The 5,761-nt window shown below is 34.7% G+C and overlaps 1 long non-coding RNA gene across 1 annotated transcript; it reads left to right on the top strand.

The window, feature by feature from the left end:
* The first annotated feature begins 650 nt into the window (after positions 1 to 650).
* Positions 651 to 4,763, top strand: LOC145959166 (uncharacterized). Its single transcript, XR_014434924.1, has 2 exons — positions 651 to 2,553; positions 4,562 to 4,763. It is a non-coding gene; the product is annotated as an uncharacterized LOC145959166 (long non-coding RNA).
* The last annotated feature ends 998 nt before the right edge of the window (positions 4,764 to 5,761 follow it).

Raw genomic sequence — 5,761 nt, 5'->3', positions numbered from 1 at the left:
TATGTTTTGACACTTGATGAATTATCACGATTTTGTTTTTAAAAAGACAACAATGTTTAAAAATTATCTTTAACTTCAATTTATAAGCGATGTGTGACTTTTCAAGGGCCAAAATATGTCAGTCGAACGAGTATCAAAGCAAATAATACCTCAAGCATAGTGACCTTAACGGTGTTAGCGGACTTAAAGTCGTAATATTGGTGCTAGAAGTGGGCCAAAACCACTTTTTCATATGAAACTAACTTGGAGATATAAATGTCGATTCTCTTTAATTAGCTCCTATGTGCTCCCAATCTTTTTTCATGGATGAGAAACCTTCAAATAGACCAAAAATGGTGGATAGGAAAAGTACAGAATGGATGTGTTACTTTTTATAGAAGATGAGAAAAAAAAAAGTGTTGAACATGCTACAAGGAAGAACTCCTTGATAAAAGTTCTCGAGAAAGAAGTGTCTACAAGAGAGAAAACTAAGACTTTTGAAGAAGAAAACTTAATATTTTTTTTCACAAATGCCAAAAGTGAACATCCACAACGTGTTTACAAGTATATACAAGGTTTGATAGCTTGTGGTGCAAGTTAAACTAACCTAGATAAGGTTAATTTGAACTCAAAACTACTTTCACCAATTTGAATTCATAGTTTACCTCCACATGTCACTATCTTAAATCTATAATAGCTCATAAGAGCTTGTCACATGGCAAGGTAAGAAAAGTGTAACTTGTATTACCATCCTAAATCTAAAAGAGTCAATAGAAGGTTGTCACTTAGCATGTTGTGTAAAATGTGATTAAACAAGACTAAGTGACATGTTAGCTTCTTGAGTGGCCTAGGAGACATCATTGTCTCCCCACATGAACCAATGAAGAAAGTCCCTTGAGTCTTTCAAACCCAATAAGTTTAAACAATTTTTTTTTTGTTACACTTATCTTAAAAAATTACTTACACCCCTAAAATTAAAAATATTATAAAATAAATTTCTACACTACTTGACAAAAATTTAAGGTAAAAAATAAGAAAAATATTTACAAAAAGAAAACAATAAAAAAGTAAGCTACTAAAAGGGACCCAACGCTCAATAAGAGCTTGAGCCTTATTCTTTCAAACTTAGTCCTCTCCTTTCTACTTCTTTAAGACTTGACACTTGACAATGATGTTATCACTTTGCTTTTGGCCTCGACTAAGCGATTGTTCCAATATGTTTACAAATCTCATATCGCTTAAAAATCAAGGTTAAGAATAATTTATAAACATATTCTCTTCTTAACTCAATGAAATTCTTTTTAAAAAATAAAACAACGACAATCTAACGAGTGTTAAAATGAATAATACTTCACGTGCGATAATCCTAACGATGACACCCTTATAGTTGGAACACTAATTCTAAAAAAATAACTCAGGTCACTTTTATTCCTTAATCTCAATTAGGAGTTTGTTTTGGTATGTTTAAAGTCTCACATCTCTTAAAAATTAAAATTATTTATAAACATGTTCTATCCTTAATCATTTCTTTCTTATTTTAAAACACGCACCTCCATTAGAAAATAAATACAAATTTTAACATCATTAAAATATAAAGGAGATTTCTTGAGAATTTTTTCTTTCTAAAATAAATAAAAATTATAGCTTCATTAAAATATATAGGAGTTTTCTTGAGAGTTTTTTATTTTTATTATAGCTATTCTCAATATGATCGATAGTTAATTTTATTTTATTTTGTTAGTTTTTAATATAAATCACAATTATTACTAAAAATTGTATGAGCGTAAAATTACGCCGTAACGCCGTAGGACACGAAATCGTTGCTTCCGAGGAAGTGTTCCTCAGTCCCTTCGTTTAAGCAAGCTGATATTGTTTTGAAACATTGACATTATCCATGAAAATTACATTAAGCCTTCTCATTCGTTTCATGACACTAATCAATTAGCAATGCCAAATACGATATACTTGAACGCGTGTCTCTTTTCCCACTCCACAAAGTTTTTTTATTAATAATAAAAATGACGGGTCAGACACAAATGGTCAAATAGCAGATTTATTCAGAGTTATGATTATGACACACTTCATGACTTTTCCAGACAAATCCACGGGACCAGCTTGAGTTGTGCTTGTGCAATTATACTTTCTGAATCAGACCTTCTCATTTTTATTTTTATTTTGTCAATGTCTTTTTTATTTTTCTTCCTTTCTTTAGTTTTAACATTTGATTTTGAAACACGTAGCAGGGTCAACTAAACATGCATATCATGAAATTGAATCTCAGCTCAACCAATTTTCCTCTCCACATTTATTTCAATATTTTCTGTAGTATGAATTTTGTGAGACCCGTGGCTGATACATATACACACTTCCCCTCACAACTCTCACTAGAAATTCTCTCTTCCCCTCTCAAGGCTCTCACTTCTCCTTTTCTTTCTCTTACTTGTGGTGATACTTGGAATCTGAAGGTGCTGATCAAGCTTAGTCAAGGACTAGCTGAAGATTTCCTCCTTTCTTCATTCAAGTTTCCCTTCTTCTCCGTTCTCCGCAGTCCCGAAGCTCGGATTCTTCACCGAGGTAAGGGAAGCTAGTCCTTTGACTTGTTTGGCTGAAAACGAATTCTAGGAACTCTTTGATTGTTTGATGTTTGATGATTTTGAGCTGAGATTGAAGGACATGGGGTTTTCGGGGTTTCGGGGTTTTGATCAAAAATTTGGGATTTTTGATGATTCGTGGTTGCATGTTGAAAAAGAAGGGGTTTTTGTGTTGATTGACGAAAGTATAGTTCTTTGGAGGGTTTGCATGTGTTTGGGTTGTTGGATTGTTGCAGGTTGTTGTTCAAAAATGGTGGAGGGTTTGTGGTTGCTGTCACTAACGGCTGAGCCGTTTTGAACGGCTGAGCCCCTTGGGAGTTTCGTGACAGGGGAGGGTTTCTGGAACCAAACCGCTGAGCGGTTTTAAGGCGCTGAGCGCTTTGGGGGCAGAGAGCTCCCTGGAACCGAACCGCTGAGCGGATTTAAAGCGCTGAGCGCATTGGGGGCAGAGAGCTAGAGGAGAATTTCTGGAGGCAAAGCGCTGAGCGCTTTGGAGGCGCTGAGCGCTTTGGAGGCGCTGAGCGCCTTTGTAATTTAAGAATTAGACCTTGTAGTCTTCAAGAAAGTTGTAGCCTTGGATGTTAGCTTTCCAATGGCGCTGAATCACTCAAAAAGGAGTTTTAGAACTCTAGATATGGCTGTTTTAGTGAAGAGAGGTTGAGCTGTCACCTTTTTTTATAGCTGTTGCGGTTTTCATCATTTTTAACAAGGTAGATGAAGGAATTTGGACTTGGTGTCTTAATGAGAGTTGTAGGAAATTTGATTATCTTTCATATGAGATAAGGATGAGCATGGTAGGAGTAGTATAACTCCCGATGCGCTGTTTGTTGTGATGGTCGCCATTTCACATTTGGTGATTTTGGTTAAGTTAAAAGTTGTTTTAGGTGCTTAGGTGTACTCTTGTTGTTTGGGTGAGTAATTTGACAAGATAAATGAGTTGTAAATAAGATGGTTGGGTCGTATTAGGTGTTGATCATGTTGTTTTAAGCTGTTAGTGATGAATGATTATTGAGCTGAATGATAATGTTGATGTGCTGCGCTGAGCGCGACCCTTGTCGCGCTGGGCGTAAGACTCCTTGGGAGTCTCTGCCTTGTGGGCGCTGGGCGCAATTGGTATTGCGCCAGGCGTGAGTGATCCTTGGGCTCTCTGGCTGGGTCCCGCCGGGCACGGGCATGCTTGCGCTGGGCGCGCTGGCCCCCCTGGTACTCTCTGGTTGCACTGCGCTAAGCGAAACCACGAGTGCGCCGGGCGCGGAGATGAGAAATTTCTATATGTTGGTTGATGTTGTTTTATGCTTAGTTGAGTTGAAATAGATGAATATAATGTGATGACTAATGGATGATGTTGGTTGATTGATGTGGAGTTGTATATTTGTGTTGTGTTGCAAGTTGACATGTTGAGTTGTAAAGTTGAGTTGTGTTGCAAGTTGATGTTGAGTTGTAAAGTTGAGTTGTGTTGCAAGTTGATGTTGAGTTGTAAAGTTGAGTTGTGTTGCAAGTTGATGTTGAGTTGTAAAGTTGAGTTGTGTTGCAAGTTGAGGTTGAGTTGTACAGTTGAGATGTGTTGCAATTTGATATTGAGTTGTACAGTTGTATTGTGTTGCAAGTTGATATGTTGAGTTGCAAAAGTTGTGTTGTGTTGAATGTTGAAACGAATTGCGGTAGGCCATAAAGGCTGAGTTGTTGTAGGCCATAATGGCTGAGTTGTTGTAGGCCGAAAGGCTGAGTTGTTGTAGGCCGAAAGGCTGAGTTGTTGTAGGCCATAATGGTTGAGTTGCTGTAGGAGATCTCCGAGTTGATATGCGTGACGACGCATTAATTGCCAATTGATGGTTTGTTGTACAATCGATGAAATGTTGACTGGTGATGTGTTGATAGTTGTAGTTGTTTATATTACTTAAATTTTGTTGCATGTTGATCTTTTTATACTAGCTTACCCTTTGTGTTTCCATGTGGTTGGACTGCTATGATCGTATTATGTACGGGAGCAGAGCAGGGATAGGATGAGTGGCTAGTGGCGAGTCTGCAGCTGGCAGGCAGTGTTGACCTTTGTGGATGTTTTGTTGATTTCAGCTACTTGGTGTTGCCATTGATAATGTATTTTGTTTTTGTACACTCTAACTCTAGTCGGATAGGGACTTTGTATATATTTATATTCTAGATCCTATATTTATATACTTGTCCTTTCTGTCTGGCGTTTCCGGTGTATAGTGGTGTGTGTAGTGACCAGCCGGGTCGTTACAAATTTTGTTTATTCAGGACTCAGGAGTGATTAATTTATATGTCTATCAAATTTTATACTACTTAATAATTTTTAATCAACTAATCTTATCTTAAATATCTCGTTACATTGTCACTCTGTTAGTAGGACTGATTTAGCTGGAAATTTGAGAGGAGGAGATGGGTTAGCAGAGAATTGGAAAATATAGGATAACATAAATTTTTAGTCGCTTAAGAGTTTGATTTTTAGTTTATTTTGATTTTTTTTTCAATTTTTAGTTTTTTTTTATTTTACATAAATTAGTCATTAAGATTAAGCTTTATTTATTTAAGTGCTGATGTGTATTAATAAATCATAATTGACTTAATTATTAATGTTTACATAATTACTTAATGAATGTCAAATCATATAATGTGTGAAATTTTATTATTCATTTATTATTATGGAGGTGAAAAAATTATTTTAATAACATTTTTATTTTTAAAAAATAATATTTGACAATGAATGAATAGAAAAATTATACATATCATATAATTTGACATCTATTAAATAGTCACATGAATATTAATAGTCGAATTAATTATGATTTATTAACATATATCATCACTTAACAAATAATATTTAACTTTAAGGACTACTTTATGAGACAAAATTAGTAGAACACTAAAAATTAGCGAAATATTAAAAGGAGTAAAAATTAAATTTTTAAAAAGTTGAGAACAAAACTTATTTAACTCAAAATAATATATATTTGGGAGAGTAAATTTCTTAAGAATTTAGATAATTTGAATGCGAATCTCTAATTGTATTTTTTACCCTCTAAATAGTGGAGATTTATGAGAAAACTTTACACTTATATTTTTAATGATTAAAATAATTTCACTCATGTGCCTCTTTCTCAACACATTTTCTTGTGATTACCATAATCAATTAAGCTAAAATCACAATCCATTAAGAATTAACTATAACA

The sequence above is a fragment of the Cajanus cajan genome, chromosome 6 (assembly GCF_000230855.2).
Source record: "Cajanus cajan strain Asha chromosome 6, NIPB_CcT2T_4, whole genome shotgun sequence".
NCBI lineage: Eukaryota > Viridiplantae > Streptophyta > Magnoliopsida > Fabales > Fabaceae > Cajanus > Cajanus cajan.
The sequence above is the reverse complement of the archived record's forward strand: the minus strand, read 5'-3'. Positions and strand labels throughout refer to the sequence as shown.